Source organism: Wyeomyia smithii, chromosome 3 (genome assembly GCF_029784165.1).
Source record: "Wyeomyia smithii strain HCP4-BCI-WySm-NY-G18 chromosome 3, ASM2978416v1, whole genome shotgun sequence".
NCBI lineage: Eukaryota > Metazoa > Arthropoda > Insecta > Diptera > Culicidae > Wyeomyia > Wyeomyia smithii.
In genome coordinates, this window is record NC_073696.1 from 154,282,468 (window position 1) to 154,309,541 (window position 27,074).

At 41.9% G+C, this 27,074-nt stretch overlaps 1 protein-coding gene and 1 long non-coding RNA gene across 2 annotated transcripts in view; both read left to right on the forward strand.

The window, feature by feature from the left end:
* On the forward strand, positions 1-26,451 carry LOC129727449 (uncharacterized). Its single transcript, XR_008728528.1, has 3 exons — positions 1-105; positions 177-1,113; positions 26,196-26,451. It is a non-coding gene; the product is annotated as an uncharacterized LOC129727449 (long non-coding RNA).
* The window catches only part of LOC129728716 (uncharacterized), a 40,926-nt gene that overhangs the window by 11,844 nt on the left and 2,008 nt on the right, over positions 1-27,074 (forward strand). The gene's annotated exons all lie outside the window — the stretch shown is intronic.

The following is a 27,074-nucleotide window of genomic DNA, read 5'->3' on the forward strand; positions in this document are numbered from 1 at the left end:
AAATAGACCACCGCTGAAGATGCCCTTAACGATTCTATCGGTAGCTGATAACTATCGATACTGTCGATAATTATCGATAAGTTTCCCATGTTAAGAATCGTTTTGGTGAGTTTTGTTTATATTCTATATATTAATATTTAGTAGTTAATTCTAAAGAATTTGTATTATCTATCAAGGGTTTCAGAGTTTGATCATTTCCAATGCAATGGAAGGATGTAGCAGATACTCGTCTCCTTATACCTACCTTCAAATAAACTTACAAGAGCAATCAGGTTCAATAGACTTTCCTCCTCCATCATTTAGTTTTGAGGAATTGAACTTTTATCATCATTATCAACCACTTCTCGAATACGAGAAAGGTGGTCATGAGAACAATGTTCCCGAGTTTTTCACGAAATCGCATAAAATAGATTCATCATGCAGCAACCGCAACAACGGCAGAATCAATGAAAAAGAAAAAGAATCGGGTTTAGTAAAGTATTCTGTGGAAGATTACGAAAAACATATGACAACAAAGGCACTCAGTCGAGCTAGACACACATTACAACAAAGGATTAAACGACAAAATGAAAGTGCCGAACAAAAAGCTATTCGCAGGCAACGCAATGCTGAACTAAACAGAAAAAGGCGTATGAACAAAGAGGATATGCGTGTTGCAATGGAAAAAATAAAAAACCGTTTGAGACAGAGATTAAAACGAGAAATAGATCGCATGCTGCGAACTCGGCAGCAGAGGGAAGATTTTCTACGTGAAACTTTCGATCAGATGAGAACTGTGTTTTCTCATTTAGATATGATCCAGTTCCAAGACAGAATATCGAATGTGCTACAGGAAATTTCCAAATAAAAAACATTAATACCGTAGATTTTTTGTAGTAAGTTGTGCAGCATTTATGAACATTCAGTATTAGGAGTAATCTTCTACTATATAAAAATGGAATTCCATAACGCTTGATCTTCTTCATATTATTCCCTCCGTCTCTGAGCTCTAAGCGTTCTAAATCCAAAAGTTGTGAAGTGGTTGTGACATGTAGGTTTTTTTATTCGAAAATGTTCAGGAAAATGTGTTTTTATTCGTTGATGTTCAGGAAAGATATATGAGAAAAATAACAGGTATCTTGTTACTAAACACTGATATATTATTCACAAAACTACGTGAAACACACAAACTAAAAATAACAGGTATCTTGTTACTAAACACTGATATATTATTCACAAAACTACGTGAAACACACTGACTTTATGCTGAATTGGCCTCTAAATCAAAATTCAAAGCGATGACATGTGATTCTTTTTTCATTAAAATATTCGTTGATGTTCAGGAAAGACATTTGACTGAGTAACATTAACAGATACCTGTTACTGTTACTGTTGTGATTACTGATACTAGAGATATTCACAAAACTACGTGAATCATGCAAAATCAAGACTTTATATTTATTTGCCTCTGAATCAAAATTCAAAGCTATAATCCATTAATGTTTTTCAACCCTCTCTCTACCATGGTTACTCTAGAGTACCACAGGTTTGGATGCAAAAAACCTTTCGAAACATTTACCAATCCTACTCAAAATGCATAAATATATTCTTGAACAATCAGTATATTCAACGGCGAAATGACACGTATCCCGAAACCTCCAGCGCGCCCAAGCGCTTTGGATCTATCCTTATGTTCGACGTCGCTACGGTTGGATTGCACATGGAAGGTAATCCTCGATCCTCACGGTAGCGACCATTTGCCTATTCTTATTTCAATTAATAACGGGTCAACTTGCATGCGACCAGTTGACATTCCGTATGACCTCACACGGAATGTCGATTGGAAGTTATACGAGGAAATGATTTCAAAAGCGGTCGATTCGATTCAACATCATCCACCACTTGAAGAATACAACCTCCTCGCGGGCTTGATTCTCGACGCCGCGTTGCAAGCCCAAACGAAGAAATATCCCGGCGTAACGATTAAAGAACGGCCTCCCACTCCGTGGTGGGACCAAGAGTGCTCCGATGTCTACACGCAAAGATCCGACGCGTTTTTGGCCTACCAGAAGGGAGGTATACCTGGCGACTATTTACGGTATTCGGAGCTTGATACCAAGCTTAAAAGCTTGGCTAAAGCAAAGAAACGCGGATATTGGCGTCGGTTCGTGAACCAGACGTCGAGGGAGACATCGATGAGCACTCTTTGGAACACAGCCCGAAGAATGCGGAATCGCGTAACGGTCAACGAAAGCGAGGAGTCTTCAAGTCGGTGGATATTTGATTTTGCCAGGAAAGTATGTCCGGACTCTGTTCCTGAGCAAAACTTTGTTCGCGATGCGTCTCCGGGCCACGACGCGATAGAATCACCTTTTACGATGGCAGAATTTTCAGTTGCCCTTCTGTCCTGTAACAATAACGCGCCTGGGTTAGATAGAATCAAATTCAACTTGTTGAAGAATCTACCCGGCAATGCCAAGAGGCGCTTGTTGAACTTGTTCAATAAGTTCCTGGAGCAAAACATTGTACCGCAGGATTGGAGGCAAGTGAAGGTGATCGCCATCCAAAAACCAGGGAAACCAGCTTCTGATCACAACTCTTATAGGCCGATTGCAATGCTATCCTGTATCCGGAAATTGATGGAAAAAATGATACTCCGTCGTTTAGACCATTGGGTCGAATCAAATGGTCTACTATCAGATACTCAATTTGGCTTCCGCCGCGCCAAAGGGACGAATGATTGTCTTGCGTTGCTTTCAACAGATATTCAGCTGGCGTATGCTCGCAAAGAACAAATGGCGTCTGCGTTCTTGGACATTAAGGGGGCTTTTGATTCCGTTTCTATTGACATTCTTTCGGGTAAACTTCACCGACAAGGATTTTCTCCAATTTTGAACAATTTTTTGCACAATTTGTTGTCCGAAAAGCACATGCATTTTACGCACGGCGATTTGGCAACTTTTCGCATTAGCTACATGGGTCTTCCCCAGGGCTCATGTTTAAGCCCCCTTCTTTACAACTTTTATGTAAATGACATCGAATGTCTGGCAAATTCATGCACGATAAGACAACTTGCAGACGACAGTGTAATCTCTGTTACAGGAGCCAAAGCTGCCGATTTGCAAGGACCATTGCAAGATACCTTGGACAATTTGTCTGCTTGGGCTTTACAGCTAGGTATCGAGTTCTCTCCGGAGAAGACTGAGATAGTAGTTTTTTCTAGGAAGCATGAACCTGCTCAGCTTCAAACACAATTAATGGGTAAAACGATTTCTCAGGTTTTGGTAGACAAATATCTTGGTGTCTGGTTCGACTCTAAAGGCACCTGGGGTTGTCACGTAAGGTATCTGATGAAAAAATGTCAACAAAGAGTGAATTTTCTTCGTACAATAACCGGACAATGGTGGGGTGCCCACCCAGGAGACCTAATAAGGCTTAACCAAACAACGATACTGTCTGTTATTGAGTACGGGTGTTTCTGCTTCCGCTCCGCAGCAAACACACATTTGATCAAACTGGAGCGAATACAATATCGTTGTTTGCGTATCGCCTTGGGTTGCATGCAATCGACCCATACGATGAGTTTGGAGATCTTAGCTGGAGTAATACCATTGAAAAACCGCTTCTGGAGCCTGTCTTCTCGTATTCTAATCAAATGTGAGGTCTTAAACCATCCCGTGATTGAAAATTTTGAAAGGTTAATCGAACTTAATTCTCAAACCCGTTTTATGACATTGTATTTCAATCACATGTCCAAAAATATTAACCCTTCTTCGAATATTCCAAATCGTGTCGACTTATCAAATACTTCTGATTCTACTGTGTTTTTCGATACATCCATGATAGAAGAAACTCGTGGAATCCCGGATCATTTACGCGTGCAGCAGATCCCTAAAATTTTTTCCAATAAATATCGAAACATCAACTGCGACAATATGTACTACACTGACGGTTCACTTCTTGATGGGTTCACTGGCTTCGGTATCTTCAATAACAATTTAACCGTCTCCCATAAGCTCGATAATCCTGCTTCTGTTTACGTCGCAGAATTAGCTGCAATTCAGTACACCCTAGGGATTATCGAAAAAATGCCCACGGACCATTATTTCATCTTTACGGACAGTCTCAGTTCCATTGAGGCTCTCCGATCGATGAAAGATGTTAAGCACTCTCCGTATTTCCTGGGGAAAATACGGGAACATCTGAGTGCTTTATCCGAAAAATCTACTCAGATTACCTTAGCGTGGGTCCCTTCTCACTGCTCGATACCGGGCAATGAGAAAGCGGACTCTGGCTAAGGTGGGCGCAACAAACGGTGATATTTATGAAAGACCAATTGTCTTTAATGAATTTTTTGCATTTGTACGTCAGAATACGATCATCAGTTGGCAAAATTCTTGGACCAAGGGGGAACTGGGAAGGTGGTTACATTCCATAATCCCCAAGGTATCGACGAACCCGTGGTTCAAGGGGTTGGATGTAGGTCGGGATTTCATTTGCGTGATGTCCCGGCTTATGTCCAATCACTATAGATTTGACGCGCATCTCCGTCGTGTTGGGCTCGGGGAGAGTGGTATCTGTGCCTGTGGTGAAGGTTATCACGACATAGAGCACGTTGTTTGGTCATGCCCTGTACACCGTGACGCCAGGTCTAAATTAATAGCTTCCCTGCAGGCCGAAAGTAGGCAGCCGGCTGTTCCTGTTCGTGATGTCTTGGCGAGCCGTGTTCCTACATGTCCCTTATATACGTTTTCCTGAAATCCATCCACGCCCCAGTTTAATCCTATTCCCTTCCGCCTACATCCAACCAAACGACAAGAACACGTTAAGACCCCGGATCCGGAAACATCAATCAGACCCGCACGATACTCTCAAGGCCCGATGGAAACAACCCAATATGCCAGTCCGTAATATCTTGGCCCAGCAGCGGAACAAATTTAATATGCTGCTTACCTATGGCAATGAAAACCATCAAACAGCAAACCTGTGCTTTCAATGCAAAATATTCTAGCTTTAAGTTAGATTTAGTTTCAGCTCGTAGTCGGCAGCGAGGATAAAAAATTTGCTTTTAGTTATTAAGATACTTTAGAAAGTAAGCTACCAGATATAATTGGCGCCGTTAAACATTGAATTGTATTTGTGCCGTGTCAAATAAACTATAGATGAAGAAAAAAAAAACAATCAGTATATGGTTCAAGAATACATTTATGCATTCTGAGTAGCATTGGTAAATATTTCGAAAGGCTTTCCGCTTCCAAACCTGTGGTGCTCTAGAGTAACCATGGTAAAGAGAGGGTTAAATAAAATGTTTATTAATGTTAAGGATAAGTATTTTATGGAAAACTGATGGGCAGCGTTGCAAATCGAGCGAGAAGCAAAACCTTTCTTCTCTTTTCTGCTTGAGAACGAGACACATGCTACGCTTCTCAAGTCTTTTGCACACACGCTTTGGAGATACTCTTTCTTCTTCATGCATTCCCCTGAGTAGCAGCAAGCACGCACCGACACGAACAAACTCTTTTGTATTGCTACTCAGCAATCAGTATATGGTTCAAGAATACATTTATGCATTCTGAGTAGCATTGGTAAATATTTCGAAAGGCTTTTCGCTTCCAAACCTGTGGTGCTCTAGAGTAACCATGGTAAAGAGAGGGTTAAATAAAATGTTTATTAATGTTAAGGATAAGTATTTCAAGGAAAACTGATAGGCAGCGTTGCAAATCGAGCGAGAAGCAAAACCCTTCTTCTCTTTTCTGCTTGAGAACGAGACATATGCTACGCTTCTCAAGTCTTTTGCACACACGCTTTGGAGATACTCTTTCTTCTTCATGCATTCCCCTGAGTAGCAGCAAGCACGCACCGACACGAACAAACTCTTTCGTATTGCTACTCAGCTACCGTAAAAGAGTACGCGATTCTTGGGATTCTTGCTAGTGAGTTGGAGTACTTGACTAAAATTGCTTGACTAGGAGGAGTGCTTGAAAAACTGTGCTCGAAAACGAAAATGCTTTTTTCCCTACATGCACCAGTGATACCAAATGTGCAGATTTGTCTGCAAAACGCAGATTTTTGGAGTCCGTGTGCAGATATTTATTGATTTGCAGATATTTGCAGTTTTTCCACGTTTCTGCAAATTTTTGTCAGAACCTCCTTTTATTTGCGCAGATTTTCTTGAAATGTGTGCAGATTTTTACAGACTTTTTCCTGCGCGAGCGAAATTTTTTCGGATCACGGATAGATTTTTTTCAGATTTCGAGCACATTTTTCTGGTTATTCGAGCAGTTGCAGACATTTTTCAAAAACATCTGGCATCTCTGACATGCACCGACAGCCGACAGTGGGGCAACGTATAGGGTATAGGACTGCTTCGTAAGTTTTTTACAGCAGTCTAATACAAAACCAGCCGAAGCGACTCGCTGCCGAAGTAGTCCGATACCCTATCATTTTTTGTCCCTCTGCAACCATCGCAAAGCATCTTGGAACATTTCCCTGTCTTTGGCTGGTCGTTCTCGCGAGTTAGAGAGTAGGTACACACGAGGAGAGTAGACGGGAGTGTGTGCATATGATCTCGGGTGTAAATGCGAGCAAGAAAGAAAGCGAGAAATAGCTTGAATGGAGAATTTTTTTTTTAAATTAGTTTATTTGACACGGCACGATACATTTTCTGTTTTACTGAGCCAAGTACAATTCGTATTAATTCTACGTTAGCAGGGAAAAGAGGGAGGCCTTTTATTTATTCTCGCGGTCGACTACGAGCTAGTGGGGATTTAAGGTGAGAGGAGGGAAATACAATTCTTGCTTAAAACTAATTAAGATATACGATCTATTTGTGTTTCGACTGGTGTTCTTTTTTGTTTTTTAAACATAGATTTAGGCTCTTCGTGTTCGTGTTTCCAGCGTCGTATACGGGTATTCTGACAAATAGACAAAAGAATATTAAATTTTAATGTCATGTTGTGTCATGTACTGGAGATCACCGCTTCCCAGAATGTCTCTAACGGGTACGTTCGGTTGTTTTCCTCAGGCCCGGAGGGAATCTATAAGCTCGGACCTAACATCACAGAATTCGGCACACGACCAAACAACATGCTCGATGTCATGGTAGCCATCGCCACAAACGCAGTGATTACTGTCTACAAGCCCTATACGAAAGAGATGCGTGTTTAACGTGTAGTGATTGGACATAAGTCTAGACATCACGCGAATGAAGTCCCGACCTACATCCAACCCCTTGAACCATGCTTTCGTCGATACCTTAGGAAAAATGGAATGTAGCCACCGTCCCAGTTCATCTGAGTTCCATGATGATTGCCAACTGTTGAGTGTTCTCTGACGCAAAATGCTATAAAATTCATCATAAGCAATTGGTCTTTCATAAATATCGCCATCAATAGCACCCACCTTAGCTAAAGAGTCAGCCTTTTCATTACCCGGAATCGAGCAATGAGAAGGGACCCACGCTAAGGTAACCCGGTAATTTTTATCTGTTAAAGCACTTAAAAACCGCCGTATTTTCCCCAGGAAAGGCTTCATCGATCGCAGAGCCTCAATGGCACTGAGACTATCTGTGAAGATGAAGTAGTGGTCTATGGGTAGGGTTTCGATGATTCCAAGAGAGTACTGAATAGCAGCAAGTTCTGCGACGTACACGGAAGCAGGAGCATCGAGTTTGTAGGAGGCGGTAAAATTTTCGTGGAAAACACCGAAGCCAGTGGACTCATCTAGATTAGATCCGTCAGTGTAAAACCTTTTATCATAACTAACATGTTTAAACTTATTGGAAAAAATCTTAGGGATCTCTTGGGGTCGCAATTGATCCGGGATACCAGAAATGTCTTGTTTCATGGTGGTGTCGAAGAATATAGCATTATTAAGGTATGTTTAGACTATCTGATTTTTCCATCTGATTCGAGCTGATTGCTCGAAAATATATCGAATGCAATGTTGGTTTACGTTTACATCTATTCGATATTATAATTCGACATGCCGTTCGATATGTAGAATGGAATATAAACGTTTCTATTTTTTGTTCGACACCAAGAACATAGCAACCTTTGAATTTTTTTTTCAGTTGTTTGTTCTGGCTTTCCATAACAAACATCATTTCGTTTCTTGTGTGCTGGCAAATATTAAAATGGAGAAGAAGACTGGAGCTGTATCCAGCATTGAAAAAATCATTTGACAGTTTTTCCTTTCGACTTGTACAAGCAGTGTGAACAAAGGTTTGACAAAGTATGTCGAACGGTATATCGAGCAGACTTTCGATTTCTGCAGTGGTCAAAATCAGACCGACATGTCTAATAGTCTAAACGTACCTTTATAAGTATCTAAAAGTGCGACAAGTGCGACAAGTGCGAGGAATCGTATGAAGAAGGATTAATATCTTGAGCCATATAGTCAAAATATAAAGTCATAAATCTGGATTGAGATTGAAGGTCGACCAACCTCTCGAAATTTTCAATTACTAATGGGTTCATAACTGTGCATCGAATTAGCAACCGGTAAGAGAGATTCCAAAAACGATGTTTCAACGGAAGAATACCCGCTAACACTTCAAGACTCATCGTATGGGTCGACTGCATGCAACCCAAGGCAATACGCAAACAACGATATTGTATTCTTTCTAGTTTCAAAATATGCGTGTTCGCAGCGGAGCGAAAGCAGAAACAACCGTACTCAAGAACTGACAGTATTGTTGTTTGGTATAACCTCAGAAGGTCTCCTGGGTGGGCTCCCCACCAGGTTCCGGTAATCGTACGAAGAAAATTAATCCTCTGTTGGCATTTTCGTGTCAGATACCTAATATGACAAGCCCAGGTGCATTTAGAGTCGAACCAGACCCCGAGATATTTAGCGACTAAAACCTGAGAGATCGTTTTACCCGTTAGTACGAGCTGCAGCTGAGCTGGGTTATGCTTCCTAGAAAAAACGACCAACTCAGTTTTCTCCGGAGAGAATTCGATACCCAGCTTAAGAGCCCATTCAGACAAATTGTCTAAGGTATCTTGCAATGGTCCTTGCAGATCGCTAGCCTCGCTACCAGTAATGGATACAACGCTATCGTCTGCAAGTTGCCTTAGCGTGCATGGATTTGCAAGACATTCATCGATGTCATTGACGTAAAAATTATATAAGAGAGGACTTAAACATGAGCCCTGGGGAAGGCCCATGTAACTAATTCGGGAAGTTGTCGAATCGCCATGTGAGAAATACATATGCTTTTCTGACAACAAGTTGAGCAAAAAGTTATTCAAATTTGGTGAAAGTCCCTGCGAATGAAGTTTCGCGCTTAAAACTTCTACAGAAACAGAGTCAAAAGCCCCCTTAATATCCAAGAACGCAGAAGCCATTTGCTCTTTCCGAGCAAATGCGAGTTGAATTTCAGTAGAAAGCAACGCTAGGCAATCCTTCGTCCCTTTGCCCCGGCGAAAGCCAAATTGAGTATCTGAAAGTAAACCGTTTGTTTCGACCCATTTGTCTAACCGTAAGAGGATCATTTTCTCCATTAATTTCCGGAGGCAAGAGAGCATCGCAATCGGCCTATATGAATTGTGATCAGAGGCAGGTTTCCCGGATTTCCCAATAGCAATGACTTTTACCTCCCTCCAGTCATGCGGAACAATATTTAGCTCAAGAAACTTGTTGAACAAATTCAACAAGCGTCTTTTTGCAGAGTCGGGTAGATTCTTCAACAGGTTGAATTTTATTCTATCTAACCCTGGAGCCTTATTGTTGCACGACAGGAGAGCCATTGAAAATTCCAACATCGAAAATGGAGGCTCTTCCGTAGTTACTATAAACGCGTCGCGAAAGGTTTTCTGTTCCGGTACAGAGTCCGGACAGACCTTTTTGGCAAAATCAAGTATCCAGCGATCTGAATACTCCTCACTCTCATTCGAAACGTCACGGTTCCGCATGCGCCTGGCGGTATCCCAAAGAGTGCTCATCGCTGTTTCCCTCGACAACGCGTTTACGAACCGCCACCAGTACCCGCGTTTTTTCGCCTTTACTAAGCTCTTCATCTGCCTGCCTAGTGCCTCGTACTTTCGAAGCAGGTTGACAGTGCCGTACTCCCGGTAGTCCTTATACGCCGCGGACCTTCGCTTGTACAGCTCAGAGCACTCTTTGTCCCACCATTTGTTGGGAGGGCGTTGTCTAATCGTTACCCCGGGTATTGGTTTCGTCTGAGCTTGAGTCGCGGCGTCGATTATCAAGCCAGCTAAGAACGCGTATTCTTCCTCCGGAGGAAGTTCCTCGTGAGTCTCGATAGATTCCGCTATAATAGACTCATAACGCTTCCAATCAATATTACGTGTAAGGTCGTAGGAAATATTGATTGGGTTCGGGGGAGTTGAACCATTAGCAATTGATATAACGATTGGAAGATGATCACTACCGTGGGGATCGTTGATTACTTTCCACTGGCAATCTAACGCTAGTGATGTTGAGCAGAGGGATAGGTCAAGCACGCTTTCACGTGCTGGAGGATTAGGTACACGTGTCGCTTCCCCAGTATTCAAAAGTGTCATATTGAAGTCGTCGATCAAGTTACAAATTAAAGAAGATCGGTTGTCGTCGTACAGCGACCCCCATAGCGAACAGTGAGAATTAAAATCTCCCAAAATCATAAAAGGTGCGGGAAGCAATTCTGCTATATCAAGGAGTTGCTTCTGTTCAATCCGCGCGGATGGGGGAATATATAACGAAACAAGGCAAAGGTCTTTTCCATTCAAATTCGTTTGAATGGCAACAACTTCAATATTCGAGATCGAGGGGAGGTCGATTCTGAAAAAAGAATAGCACTTTTTGATCCCTAAAAGTACCCCTCCACCGTGTGAGTCTCGATCTCGACGAATGATGTTAAAATCGTGGAAATTGAGTTGATCGTTCGAATTGAGAAAGGTTTCACAGAGCGCGAATGCGTCACAATTGTATGTATTCATCAAATGAGAAAATAAATCGAATTTGGGGATGATACTTCTGCAATTCCACTGTAATACAGTGAAAAAATTCCTAACCTCTTTCATCGTATTAGTCATCGAAAGAAACGATAGCTGAAATGAGGGGCCAAGTTGCTGTGAGTTGCTTCAAAAAGGTTTTCACTGTAGGAAGAAGGGCAAGAAGAATATTTTGTAGGGGATCTGGTATGTTGAATGTTTTAAATATCCAGTCCACAATATCAGAAAATTTTATGAACCCTGTTCCTTTTTTATCTTCTGATCGAGAAATGGGTGCATGAGGGGTTTTTGGTGCCCCAGGAAGCGGTGGGTACTCCTGGTTTGATTTGAAATTAAAACCGGGGGGTACTTGCTTCGGTTTTTCTTCACCGCCCCTTTTTGTGTTGTCTTATTGGTCATTCCGCTAAGGGTTATCTTACGACCTTTGCGAGAAAGATTAGGAGAGTTGAGCATTCTCCTCTTCCTAGATCCCTCTGGCAAGGCATAGGAACACCCTTCGACGGGATCGTCAGACGTACCCTCATCAGTTGGCAAGAAGGAAAAGATGTTTCCTGTCAAGGGTGGCTCAGCCCTCTTAAGCATTTCTGCAAAAGAGCGCTTTGATCGTTCCTTAAGGGAACGCTTAATTTTTTCCTCGCGCTGTTTGTACGCGGGACATGCCGGAAGGTCATGCCGAGTTCCCTCGCAATAAAGACACTTTTCAGTATCCCCACTGCAAGCGTTCTCAGCATGATTGCCTCCGCACTTGCTACAGCGTGCCTTGTTGCAGCAGTAGGTGGCTGTGTGACCTAACTGCTTACAGTTTTGGCAATGCATGACCCGCGGTACGAACAGGCGTACAGGTAGACGAACCCTGTCCAAGCGGACGTAGTTCGGCAGCGCGGATCCGGCGAATGTTACTCGGAAGGAATCCGAAGGGAGGAATTTCTTCTTCCCTTCTTCGATGGATACTGAATGCAATTGCTTGCAATCCAGTATCTTTACACTTTGCATCAAGGGGTTTTTAAAACAGCCAACTCCATGACGCAAAATGTCATCGACAGTGAGATTCCCCTCGGTAACCACACCGTCGATTTCTACATCCTTGGCAGGGATGTACACGCGATACTCTCTCGTGAAGAGCTCGTAGCCAGCAATTTCGTTTGCTTGCTTCAAGCTACTCACGACAACTCGCAGTTTGTTCGGCCTCACCTTTGTAATCTCGGTTACGGCCGAAAAATGTTTTGCCAGGTCTTTGCCAATTTGAATAATATTCAATGGCTTCTTTATGGGCCGGAAAAAAACAACGTAGGGACCGCCAGCGGCATCTGGGTAAGCTTTTACCCGTACTTCCGGTACTCTTGGTACAGGACTTGGCAAAGGGGAGGGCACAGGGGAAGGTAGGGGTGAGCTGATGGGAGAAATTTCAATTTCTTCCCCGTTTGTTTCCACCTCCAGAAAAAGTTGCACCTGCATGTCGTCCATTTTGCGGGAGCGTTACGCTCTACCGCACACAAACGATAAATATTCGAATATGGGGGGGGGGGGGTTCAAGTAGTTGATATTAAATTTTAAAAACAATTTTTCAATCTACAATGGATCAAATGAAAAAAAAGACAGTAATACTAATACTTATAACAATAGTAATAATAATAATAATAATAATAATAATTGTAGTAATAATAATAATAATAACAATAATAATAATATCAATAATAATATTGATAATAATATTATAACATAGTAATAATATTGATAATTATAGTGAAAATTCTAAATGTAATACTTCACCGAACGTCTAAGTCACGACCTCACGGCTGATAGTTGGATTAATCGAGTGTCTCCGCAGAACAAACAATGACGATCCAGCTTCGTGTTGTGACACAGTGGCCGTATCTTACACGCGACCTTGTAGATGCCACTTGTAGTTGACTTCCACTCGCTCGATCGTATGGTGGTCCGTGCTGCTAGCGGGGTAACAGCGGTGCGGGAGAATTATTCTTGCTGATATATCAGCTGCGTATCGAATCACTGGTGGGGTAGCCTGCCCCTACCAGTGTGCAGATGTTTCTGCCGATATACAACAGGCTATTGTTATCGCGCAACACAAGAACTAATCGACAAAAAAACACCCGTACGATAACTCGTGTATTGTTATTTTGCGAACTAAAACGGAGATAAACAATTTGCGTCTAATCGAGACGAAAGCAAAACAACGAATGTGAATGGAGAATTTTCTGCTGTGTGAAAGCGGCACCGAGAACCTCACATGAGGTGTTGCATGCTGCTTATGAGCGAGACTAACAACACTGCTGATAGATATCTGATTATTCAAAAATTAAAATATTTTTCACAAAACCACGTGAACAGTGCAAAACCATGACATTTTAGGTTTGATTTGCCTCGAAATCAGAATTCAAAGCGATGATATAATATACTAGCTGAATGTACCCGGCCGTGCTCGTGTAAAAAATTCTGCTTTTTCTATAATTTTTTATACTTTTATATATTATTTCCAACCCATCATTTCAATTAATATTTCTATTTTAGTTATAAACTTGCTTATATACTCCCTTTTTTGTTGATTAACAATCGATACGGAGACATTCCAGCTGTGTCGAGTGAGTTATAAATTCCGTTGGAAAATTATTTGCCTCATCAGCATCTTCGAATAGGGATACCATCCGTCCTGATTTAGCAGGACATGTCCTGATTTTGAAATCATATTTGGGCGTGTCCTGATTTATTGTTCATATTCTCGCATTTGTCCTGATTTTTATAAGACATGCAATATCTTCAATCACCAAGCTAATATTGCAAGGCACAAGTCAGTAAGTTTTTAACAGAAACGTGAATGTTGCCTGATATTGAAAATTGTTGGAGATTGCCCAGTATTTTATTTTCATTTCTGGTTGCCAGTTCGAACTCGTCGCTGGTAAAAATAAAAACAAAAGGACATTTTTCTCCGATAAAATTCTTAAAGTAACATTTTATGAGGTAAAATTGTAAAATTTGAAGTGATGACCGTTTTGCGGGCTAAAGGAAATAAAAGGGGCCTATTACAGTCAACAAGGTGAGCAGCGAGTTACTCGCCTGACCAATTTAGATATAACAGATGGTGAGTCGGCTGGATCTCGGACGTGTAGCTCGTCTGCGAAACTGCTCCACTCAGCTGTCATCAGCCAAGTTTCACTCGCGTTTCCTAATACAACATTTTGCTCGTCAGTGACTCTAGGCGAGGCAAATTGCTTGTCTTTTTACCTGTAATCGCTCCCAAAATCAGGAAAAATCTGCATTATTTTTTAAATATCTAGGAGATTAGATTAAACCTGTCTATCTTGATACCTGACCATACAACGCTCATTGCGTAAATTATTTCTTTGGTTAACCCTGAGTAAACTGAATAGTGTTAAACATTTGACGATTTTTATATTTAATTTTAAACAGTTTACGTGTGCTGAATTCTTTGGGGACATACAAATTCCTAAAACTTCAAAGTTGCTTGATAAAATTCGAGATACATGTTGAATAAATTAACAACCGAATAGCATTTTGAAGTGCAAATCACATACCACCAGTTTAAACCAGAATAAAAATAATTTGGATCAAATTTGTGCCGAAAAAGTAAATGTCCTGATTTGTACCTCCGACCAGATGGTATCCCTATCTTCGACGGTATCGATTAACTTACAATAAACTCAAACTATACTGGAATTACATAATCAATAGCCTGAGCTCACCTCTGATCATTCGTTGTTTTGCTTTCGTCTCGATTAGACGCAATTGTTTATCTCCGTTTGAGTTCGCAAAATAACAATACACGAGTTATCGTACGGGTGTTTTTTTGTCGATTAGTTCTCGTGCTGCGCAATAACAATAGACTGTTATATATCGGCAGAAACATCTGCACACTGGTAGGGGCAGGCTACCCCGCCAGTGATTCGATACGCAGCTGATATATCAGCAAGAATAATTCTCCCGCACCGCTGTTACCCCGCTAGCAGCACGGACCATCATACGATCGAGCGAGTGGAAGTCAACTACAAGTGGCATCTACAAGGTCGCGTGTAGGACACGGCCACTGTGTCTCAACACGAAGCTGGATCGTCATTGTTTGTTCTGCGGAGACGCTCGATTAATCCTACTATCAGCCGTGAGGTCGTGACTTAGACGTTCGGTGAAGTATTACCTTTAGAATTTTTACTATTATTATCAATATTATTACTATGTTATAATATTATTATTAATATTATTATTGATATTATTATTGTTATTATTAATACTATTACTATAATTATTATTATTATTATTATTATTACTATTGTTATTAGTATTAGTATTACTGTCTTTTTTTTTCATTTGATCCATTGTAGATTGAAAAATTGTTTTTAAAATTTAACATCAACTACTTGAACCCCCCCCCCCCCATATTCGAATATTTATCGTTTGTGTGCGGTAGAGCGTAACGCTCCCGCAAAATGGACGACATGCAGGTGCAACTTTTCCTGGAGGTGGAAACAAACGGGGAAGAAATTGAAATTTCTCCCATCAGCACACCCCTACCTTCCCCTGTGCCCTCCCCTTTGCCAAGTCCTGTACCAAGAGTACCGGAAGTACGGGTAAAAGCTTACCCAGATGCCGCTGGCGGTCCCTACGTTGTTTTTTTCCGGCCCATAAAGAAGCCATTGAATATTATCCAAATTGGCAAAGACCTGGCAAAACATTTTTCGGCCGTAACCGAGATTACGAAGGTGAGGCCGAACAAACTGCGAGTTGTCGTGAGTAGCTTGAAGCAAGCAAACGAAATTGCTGGCTACGAGCTCTTCACGAGAGAGTATCGCGTGTACATCCCTGCCAAGGATGTAGAAATCGACGGTGTGGTTACCGAGGGGAATCTCACTGTCGATGACATTTTGCGTCATGGAGTTGGCTGTTTTAAAAACCCCTTGATGCAAAGTGTAAAGATACTGGATTGCAAGCAATTGCATTCAGTATCCATCGAAGAAGGGAAGAAGAAATTCCTCCCTTCGGATTCCTTCCGAGTAACATTCGCCGGATCCGCGCTGCCGAACTACGTCCGCTTGGACAGGGTTCGTCTACCTGTACGCCTGTTCGTACCGCGGGTCATGCATTGCCAAAACTGTAAGCAGTTAGGTCACACAGCCACCTACTGCTGCAACAAGGCACGCTGTAGCAAGTGCGGAGGCAATCATGCTGAGAACGCTTGCAGTGGGGATACTGAAAAGTGTCTTTATTGCGAGGGAACTCGGCATGACCTTCCGGCATGTCCCGCGTACAAACAGCGCGAGGAAAAAATTAAGCGTTCCCTTAAGGAACGATCAAAGCGCTCTTTTGCAGAAATGCTTAAGAGGGCTGAGCCACCCTCGACAGGAAACATCTTTTCCTTTTTGCCAACCGATGAGGGTACATCTGACGATCCCGTCGAAGGGTGTTCCTATGCCTTGCCAGAGGGATCTAGGAAGAGGAGAATGCTCAACTCTCCTAATCTTTCTCGTAAAGGTCGTAAGATAACCCCTAGCGGAATGACCAATAAGACAACACAAAAAGGAAGCGGTGAAGAAAAACCAAAGCAAGTACCCCCCGGTTTTAATTTCAAATCAAACCAGGAGTACCCACCGCTTCCTGGGGCACCAAAAACCCCTCGGGCACCCATTTCTCGATCAGAAGACATAAAAGAAACAGGGTTCATAAAATTCTCTGATATTGTGGACTGGATATTTAAAACATTCAACATACCAGATCCCCTTCAAAACATTCTTCTTGCCCTTCTCCCAACAGTGAAAACCTTTTTGAAGCAACTCACAGCAACTTGGCCCCTCATTTCAGCTATCGTATCTTTCGATGACTAATTCGTTGAAAGAGGTTAGGAATTTTGTCACTGTGTTACAGTGGAACTGCAGAAGTATCATCCCCAAATTTGATTTATTTTCACATTTGATAAACACATACAATTGTGATGCGTTCGCGCTCTGTGAAACTTTTCTCAATTCAAATGACCAACTTAATTTCCACGATTTTAACATCATTCGTCGAGATCGAGACTCACACGGTGGAGGGGTACTTTTAGGGATCAAAAAGTGCTATTCTTTTTTCAGAATTGACCTCCCCTCGATCTCGAATATTGAAGTTGTTGCCATTCAAACGAATATGAATGGAAAAGACCTTTGCCTTGTTTCGTTATATATTCCCCCATCCGCGCGGATTGAACAGAAGCAACTCCTTGATATAGCAGAATTGCTTCCCGCACCTTTTTTGATTTTGGGAGATTTTAACTCTCACTGTTCGCTATGGGGGTCGCTGTACGACGACAACCGATCTTCTTTAATCTGTAACTTGATCGACGACTTCAATATGACAGTTTTGAATACTGGGGAAGCGACACGCGTACCTAATCCTCCGGCACGTGAAAGCGTGCTTGACCTATCCCTCTGCTCGACATCACTAGCGTTAGATTGCCAGTGGAAAGTAATCAACGATCCCCACGGTAGTGATCATCTTCCAATCGTTATATCAATTGCTAATGGTTCAACTCCCCCGAACCCAATCAATATTTCCTACGACCTTACACGTAATATTGATTGGAAGCGTTATGAGTCTATTATAGCGGAATCTATCGAGACTCACGAGGAACTTCCTCCGGAGGAAGAATACGCGTTCTTAGCTGGCTTGATAATCGACGCCGCGACGCAAGCTCAGACGAAACCGATACCCGGGGTAACGATTAGACAACGCCCTCCCAACAAATGGTGGGACAAAGAGTGCTCTGAGCTGTACGCGCGAAGGTCCGCGGCGTATAAGGACTACCGGGAGTACGGCACTGTCAACCTACTACGAAAGTACGAGGCACTGGGCAGGCAGATGAAGAGCTTAGTAAAGGCGAAAAAACGCGGGTACTGGCGGCGGTTCGTAAACGCGTTGTCGAGGGAAACAGCGAGGAGCACTCTTTGGGATACCGCCAGGCGCATGCGGAACCGTGACGTTTCGAATGAGAGTGAGGAGTATTCAGATCGCTGGATACTCGATTTTGCCAAAAAGGTCTGTCCGGACTCTGTACCGGAACAGAAAACCTTTCGCGACGCGTTTATAGTAACTACGGAAGAGCCTCCATTTTCGATGTTGGAATTTCAATGGCTCTCCTGTCGTGCAACAATAAGGCTCCAGGGTTAGATAGAATAAAATTCAACCTGTTGAAGAATCTACCCGACTCTGCAAAAAGACGCTTGTTGGACTTGTTCAACAAGTTTCTTGAGCTAAATATTGTTCCGCATGACTGGAGGGAGGTAAAAGTCATTGCTATTCGGAAACCCGGGAAACCCGCCTCTGATCACAATTCATTTAGGCCGATTGCAATGCTCTCTTGCCTCCGGAAATTAATGGAGAAAATGATCCTCTTACGGTTAGACAAATGGGTCGAAACAAACGGTTTACTTTCAGATACTCAATTTGGCTTTCGCCGGGGCAAAGGGACGAACGATTGCCTAGCGTTGCTTTCTACTGAAATTCAACTCGCATTTGCTCGAAAAGAGCAAATGGCTTCTGCGTTCTTGGATATTAAGGGGGCTTTTGACTCTGTCTCTGTAGAAGTTTTAAGCGCGAAACTTCATTCGCAGGGACTTTCACTAAATTTGAATAACTTTTTGCTCAATCTGTTGTCAGAAAAGCATATGTATTTCTCACATGGCGATTCGACAACTTCCCGAATTAGTTACATGGGCCTTCCCCAGGGCTCATGTTTAAGTCCTCTCTTATATAATTTTTACGTCAATGACATCGATGAATGTCTTGCAAATTCATGCACGCTAAGGCAACTTGCAGACGATAGCGTTGTATCCATTACTGGTAGCGAGGCTAGCGATCTGCAAGGACCATTGCAAGATACCTTAGACAATTTGTCTGAATGGGCTCTTAAGCTGGGTATCGAATTCTCTCCGGAGAAAACTGAGTTGGTCGTTTTTTCTAGGAAGCATAACCCAGCTCAGCTGCAGCTCCTACTAACGGGTAAAACGATCTCTCAGGTTTTAGTCGCTAAATATCTCGGGGTCTGGTTCGACTCTAAATGCACCTGGGCTTGTCATATTAGGTATCTGACACGAAAATGCCAACAGAGGATTAATTTTCTTCGTACGATTACCGGAACCTGGTGGGGAGCCCACCCAGGAGACCTTCTAAGGCTTTACCAAACAACGATATTGTCAGTTCTTGAGTACGGCTGTTTCTGCTTCCGCTCCGCCGCGAACACGCACATTATAAAATTAGAGAGAATACAATATCGTTGTTTGCGTATTGCCTTGGGTTGCATGCAGTCGACCCATACGATGAGTCTTGAAGTGTTAGCGGGTATTCTTCCGTTGAAACATCGTTTTTGGAATCTCTCTTACCGGTTGCTAATTCGATGCACAGTTAGGAACCCATTAGTAATTGAAAATTTCGAGAGGTTGGTCGACCTTCAATTTCAATCCAGATTTATGACTTTATATTTTGACTATATGGCTCAAGATATTAATCCTTCTTCATACGATTCCTCCAATGTCGCACTTTTAGATACTTCTAATAATGCTATATTTTTCGACACCACCATGAAACAAGACATTTCTGGTATCCCGGATCAATTGCGACCCCAAGAGATCCCTAAGATTTTTTCGAATAAGTTCAAACATGTTAGTTATGATAAAAGGTTTTACACTGACGGATCTAATCTAGATGAGTCCACTGGCTTCGGTGTTTTCCACGAAAATTTTACCGCCTCCTACAAACTCGATGCTCCTGCTTCCGTGTACGTCGCAGAACTTGCTGCTATTCAGTACTCTCTTGGAATCATCGAAACCTTACCCACAGACCACTACTTCATCTTCACAGACAGTCTCAGTGCAATTGAGGCTCTGCGATCGATGAAGCCTGTGAAGCACACCCCGTATTTCCTGGGGAAAATACGGTGGTTTTTAAGTGCTTTAACAGATAAAAATTACCGGGTTACCTTAGCGTGGGTCCCTTCTCATTGCTCGATTCCGGGTAACGAAAAGGCTGACTCTTTAGCTAAGGTGGGTGCTATTGATGGCGATATTTATGAAAGACCAATTGCTTATGATGAATTTTATAGCATTTTGCGTCAGAGAACACTCAACAGTTGGCAATCATCATGGAACTCAGATGAACTGGGACGGTGGCTACATTCCATTTTTCCTAAGGTATCGACGAAAGCATGGTTCAAGGGGTTGGATGTAGGTCGGGACTTCATTCGCGTGATGTCTAGACTTATGTCCAATCACTACACGTTAAACACGCATCTCTTTCGTATAGGGCTTGTAGACAGTAATCACTGCGTTTGTGGCGATGGCTACCATGACATCGAGCATGTTGTTTGGTCGTGTACCGAATACTGTGGTGTTAGGTCCGAGCTTATAGATTCCCTTCGGGCCCGAGGAAAACAACCGAACGTACCCGTTAGAGACATTCTGGGAAGTGGTGATCTCCAGTACATGACACAGTTATACTGCTTTCTGAAAAACGCTGACATTAAAATTTAAAATTTTCTTTGTCTATTTGTCAGATTAAGGATACAAATATGCTATGCTGAAGACACGGAAACGAAGAGCCCGCAACTATGCTTACACAAATATTTTGAACCCACAACAAACAAGAATACAATTGCTCTACCAGTTGAAAAACAAAGTTCCAAAATAGTTTTAAGTCAAAATTGTATCTCCCCTCCTCTCACCTTAAATCCCCACTAGCTCGTAGTCGGCCGCGAGAATAAAGAAAAGGCCTCCCTCTTTTCCCTGCTAACGTAGAATTAAAACGAATTGTACTTGGCTCAGTAAAACAGAAAATGTATCGTGCCGTGTCAAATAAACTAATTTAAAACTAAAGCTCACCTCTGATAGTTAAAATTATTGCTTGCGTTTTACTTTTTGTGTAAACAATATCAATATCATCCTAATCTATACATGAAAAAATGCAGTCCGGTCTGTCTGTCTGTCTGATCCATGTATGCTCAAAAACTACCGAACCGATCGACGTAAAAATTTGTATGTAGGGGTTTTTGGTGCCGATAAAGATTCCTATGATAGTTTGAGACTCCTTCATCTTCTGGAAGGGAGGGGTCCCATACAAATGAAACAAAAATTTCTGCACAACTCAAGAACAAACCAAGCAAGTTAAACCGAATTTGACATGTGGATGTTTTAAGGAGTAACAAATATGTCCATAATAGTTGGACGCCCCTTCCTTTTCTGAAAGGGAGGGGTTCCATACAAATGAAACACAAATTTCTGCACATCTCGAGAACTAATCAACTAAATGGAACCAAATTGGCAGGTGAATGTTTTTAGTGGTAAATAATATGTCCATAATGCTTTGACACCCCTCCTTCTTTTGGAAGGGAGGGGTGCTATATAGATTAAACACAAATTTCTACACCTCTCGAGAACTAATCAACCAAATTTGGCAGGTGAATATTTTTAGAGGTAACAAATATGTGCATAATGGCTTGACACCCCTCCCTTTTCTATAAGGGAGGGGTCCCATACAAATGAAACACAAATTTCGAACAGTTCAAGAACCAATCAAGAAAATACAACCAAATTTAGTATGAGAATGCTTTTAGAGGTAACAAATATGTTCCATAGTCGACCTCAGGCAACATTTTGGATTGTAAGATGGCAACATCCGGTTTCTGGAAAACAACCAAAAATGGCCGATTTCCACCCAATATAATAATATCCGGATCTAAAATGATACACAGAAGCTCAAATCGACCACAGATACCTTTTTGAATTCTAAGATGGCGACTTCCGGTTTCAGAAAAACAGCTGAAAATGACCAAATACCACCCAATATGAGTATCTCCGGAGCCAAAGTGTTGCTAACCTCAGAGTGAAGCTAACCTCAGACAAAATTATGAATTGTGTAATGGCAATTTCTGGTTTCTGGAAAACAGCCAAAAATGGCCGATTTCCGTCTTACATGAGTACCTCCGGGTCTAGAATGATACACAGCAGCTGAAATCGACCACAGACTCCATTTTGGATTCTAGGTTGACGACTTCCGGTTCCTGGGAAACAGCCGAGAATGATCGAATAACACCCAATATGGGTGTTTCTTCAACCAGAATGACGCTCAGAGGCCAGAAATTTTATTAAATACCGTTTTGAAATCCAAGACGGCGACTTCCGGTTTGTGAAAAACAGCCCAAAATAACCAAATACCATCCAATATGAGTGTCTCTGGAGCCAGAATGATGCAATTAGCTAACAATTGACGTCAGGCACCATTTTGAATTGCTTAATGGCAACTTCTAGGAAACAGTCGAAAATGACCGAATAATAATCAATATGGATATTTCCGTAATCGAGATGATGCATAGAAACCAAACAATAACCCTGGACACCATTTTGAATTTAAAGACGACCACTTTTAGTTTCTGGAAAACAACCAAACAACTAAATACCTCCCAAAATGGGTATTTCCTGTGTCAGATTGATGCCAGAAAATCTGCTGAAAATGACCGAATACCACCCAATATGGATATATTCAGAATTGAGGCGATGTACAGAAGCCAAAAGTCGACGATGTTGTCATTTCGATAAAACCAATCATTTCAAACGATTTGTTATTTGACTTTGATCATATCCTATGGCCGATTCGTCGTGCATTTGCAGACTTTAAACACATCGCAAGGAATCAATGAATTTGGAACCTTCAAATAGTACGACACCACATTTAAATTATGTTGAGGCCACATATATCGATCGAAGCAGGTATAGTTTCAAATAGTTTTTGAATTTCTTTTCTTTCCATAACTTTTGAGCCACATACATATCAAATTGTTATGAAGTTTGTTATTTGTAAGTTTGAGAGATGACTCGTTCGTATGACACTAGTTATGTTCAAATAAGTCATGTAATCTTTGAAATAATAGACTTTCGTTGTTTTATTAACAATATGATAAATAACGATGGATTAAATTGAATTATAATCAAATGAAATGGGAACGTATAGGGCAGCCAAACTTTGAAACCACGTCTTCAATCATAATTCATCAGTTAACCCTCAACTAGCCCGCTCATCTGATAATAATATTGATCAAATCGGTTGTGTCGTTTCTGAGATAATGAAGTTTCGTGATTTTCACATTTCGGTACATTACAGACGAAGTTACAGTTCGATTAAAGTAAAATTCAATAGGGTATTATGAGGCAGCTAGAACTTTCATTTGACACCAATTTTGTTGAAATCGAGTCAGCCATCTCTGAGAAAAGCATGGGCGCAACTAAGGAAAATTTCTAGTGGGGGCTAGTTTTCATGTATGAAATTTAAAAAAAACGAAAAAAAAAGTTTTAATATGCTTATTCAATAACGCTTAAAATAGTGTCGTAACAGCAGAAAAAATCACTTCGGGATAGAATCTCCGAAGATGTACTGAATATCTTGAACATAGCGTCAACGCCAACCTCTTTCAGCAACACTGATTTGATATTGAGGAGAGCCAGGTTTGGTAAATGGCTGGGCAGTGCTTTTTAACAGCACACCCGTACTAGCTGGAATAAAATAGACCCCAGTGTGGTTCAAGGCATAATGCCCTATTCCTACCTCCACGTGTTACCGACTGTGATACGAGCAACCAAGAGAAAACCGGTGAACCGGTGGGAACTTGGTCGTATGCTGACAGGAAAGAGGTAGTTGTTCTCCTTAGAGAGCAGCTTGTCTGAACCCCACAGGCTAGGGGCTGCTCAAACAGCGACTGATCCGGACCGAACGGCTGAACTATGAAATGCGGTGTCTCGCCAGCTACACCTATGGCGGCAGCCCCGTCGCGAGACTAGGCATCGTAGCCCTAGTAAGGCAGCATACTAAAATAAACATACTACGAAGAATCAAGAATTCAAAACGAACCGGAACAATAGGCAATGACCCAGCCGACGAAATAAGGACGACGATTAGAAGCTCGGTACATGTAACAGTAGATCGCTCAACGCGCCGGATGTCGACTGGATTCCGCTGGATCAGCTAGAATCCCGCCACTTCGACATCGTTGCGCTCCAGGAGCTTTGCCTGAAAGGAGAGAAAGTACGGTGGATTTGTGACCGCAAGGCACAGTACCACCAAAGCGGTGGCACAACCAATGAGCTTGGTAGCGGTTTTATAGTGCTGCAGAGTCGTGTGATGAAGTGGCAGGCAATCAGCGACAGGTTGTGTTTGTTGAGAATAAAAGGCTGGTTCTACAACTACACTATTCCCAATGTGCACTGCCCTCACGAAGGAAGACCTGATGCAGAAAAAGAAACATCCTACGCACAGCTGGAGAAACTTTACGATAGCTGCTCGCGTAGAGACATCAAGATCGTCATTAGGGACATGAACAGAAGGAAAGACATATATAAGTCGGTGATTGGCCCGCACACCCTGTACACCGTGACGAACGACAACGGCCAGCTATGCACCAACTTCGCAGCTTCCCACGGGCTGGCAGTCCAAAGTCCCTTCTTTCCTCGACCAACGTACAGCAAAACAATTGACCACGTTCTCATCGACGGCCCGACATTACATACGTACGCACCAATCACAGTGCTGACCGGACATGACTACTTCAATACAAAAAACTACAAAACTCTGATATAACCGGTAGTCCTCTACGGAAGTCCTCTTGGTGTTTTCGAACGGAAGGTGCTGTGGACTATCTACGGTGGAGTACAAACGGACGTCGGATAACGTCGACAGCGCATGAACCATTAGCTACAAGCGCTGCTTGGAGAGAACCCCATTGCGCACCTGGCGAAAGACAATAGGTTGCGGTGGGCTGGTCACGTCGTAAGGATGCCGGACGACAACCCTGTGAAATCACTTCTCTTCAGCAAACCATACCGGCAACAGAAAGTAAGGGGCGCAGGAACTGGTGAAACACAGCCTAAAACCGAGTAAAATGGCGACAACTTCTTGATATGGCACGAGTTACTACAGCTCTTGTCTGACTGGTAAGATGAGTAAGAGAGCAAGGCTTGAGAAACGATCCTGGATCATAACTAGTCCTTAGTCAATGAATGACGACATCTCAATTTGTGTTGATTTTGCTGCTCTGATAAGTAGTATAGAATGTATTTATATTGAATACAATCATTCTCTGGAAAATTCTAGGGGGGGCTAAACACTTTCTAGGGGGGGCTGAAGCCCCCCCGTAGTTGCGCCCATGGAGAAAAGTGAGTGAGTCCTAGTAATCTTCGGAATATGTTCCTTTTCATAGCTGGATTTCACATTTTTAAACATAACAGGCAAAGTAATAGTCCGATTGCAAAACAAATCAATAGGGTCTTATGGTGCAACTAGACCTTCCATTTGACACTAATTTTATGAAAATTGGTCCAGCCATCTCTGAGAAACATGAGTGAGATTAAACAGTCTTCAGAACACGTTTCTTTGGAACACTTTTATATCTTCGGTTTTGCAAGTGATTGCTATACCTTTCTAGGAGAAAGGCAAAAATCTTAGATAGAGCATTGCATTGAAATATTCCCAAATGGAAAATAAGTTTCCAAGCAGCCAGGATTTTTCTAATATTACTGGGTACGTTTTGTGCCTTCCTGACAGTACCGCACCACTGGAAGGACATCCCCTATCGTGAACTGATGAAAAAGTCGCGCGTGAAAGTTGAGACCATGATAATTGTTAGTCAAAATCTCGATCATCATGTGACAAATTTCAGGAACTCACTGCAAAAAATCACACTCTTCAGGATCGGGCAAGTTCATCTAAGCAATGAATAATTGTTTGTATGCTTTGGTTGGCAAAAATGTTCGAAAATCAATTTTATCGTGCGTCCCGTTTTTTGTACCAATTTGTCCCGTTTTTATCCCGAGAAAATCTGGTCAGCCTAATCATGGCACAAGTTATTTCATGATGTTGATGCACGATTTTCTTTTCATGAGCATAGGTTTATATTAGAGTAAGCGAACAGGTGAATATATACAGTTACAGATACAGTTTCCAATTCCAACGCCACACTTGTTTGTTCGCAGATAGGGTCCAGTGCTGCATAGGGTATTTTCTCAGCTAAACACTTTCCAACTGAAGCAAAATATTCATTAGTTTCATCAACCAGAGACTGTTTTTCTTCGACCGTAGAACCACTTTGTGTGATTGTGTGGGATTGTTTTGGTTTATTTCCCAGAACTTCCTTGATGGTGTCCCAGGTTTTAATAATGTTACCCCTGTAACAATCGAATTTTGTTGCATAATATTCCTTCATCTTCTTTCGTTTAATCTCAGTCACATTATTGCACCAGATACCATATATATGTCGAGTGAATTCATCCGAGCGATCACGTCTATGTTTCGAGTACCAATAGTTCTTGGTTCGTATACACATCTTCATCTCCTGATCGGCCCACGGCTTTGAGTGTGTACAATTTGCTGGTTTTATTTTGATGTGTGTGGACGCTCGTGAGACACCTTCCTGGATACCAGAGATAAAAGAAATATAATTCTCTCAACATCTCTCCAGCAGCATGTTGATATTTGGTTTTCACGCAGGAACTCACTCACAGCTGGTAGGTTTATTCTCGAATAGGGCTGGCAGTGCTTAGGTTCATTACCAGTTGGATGGTTGATCTCAACAAATATCGCATTGCGATCGAAAAGACTATATTGCAGATGTTGCAGTGAGATCCCGATATTGGTATTGTTTGTAATAATGTGGTCTAAGTATGCATCGTATCTCGTCGGTGTTGAGTCACAAAAGTGAAAACTATTCGAAAACACAGTGTTTTTATATTTCTCCACAACGGGCGTTGCAGAGTTCAAGTCAAAGTTAAAGTCCCCTAGCACGAAAGTATTGGCACGTTGGCCAGGAAGAAAGTCATCTAGAAGATCGAAGAAATCATCTACCTTTAAGGCTAGTGTCTGAGGTGGTCTGTATATACTCACAAGAGTGATTTTTTTCCGAGTGCCGATTTCGACAGCAACAATACTGTTATACTCATCACAGTAGCTACGGACAAGTTTGCATTGGATATTTTTGTGGATAAATAGAGCTGAACCACCTCCTCTTCTTGTCGATCGTGATGCAAAGAAGCATTTATAGTTTTGTAATGACATGGATATTTCCGTATCTGCATGCTACCATGTTTCCGTAATCGAGATGATTTC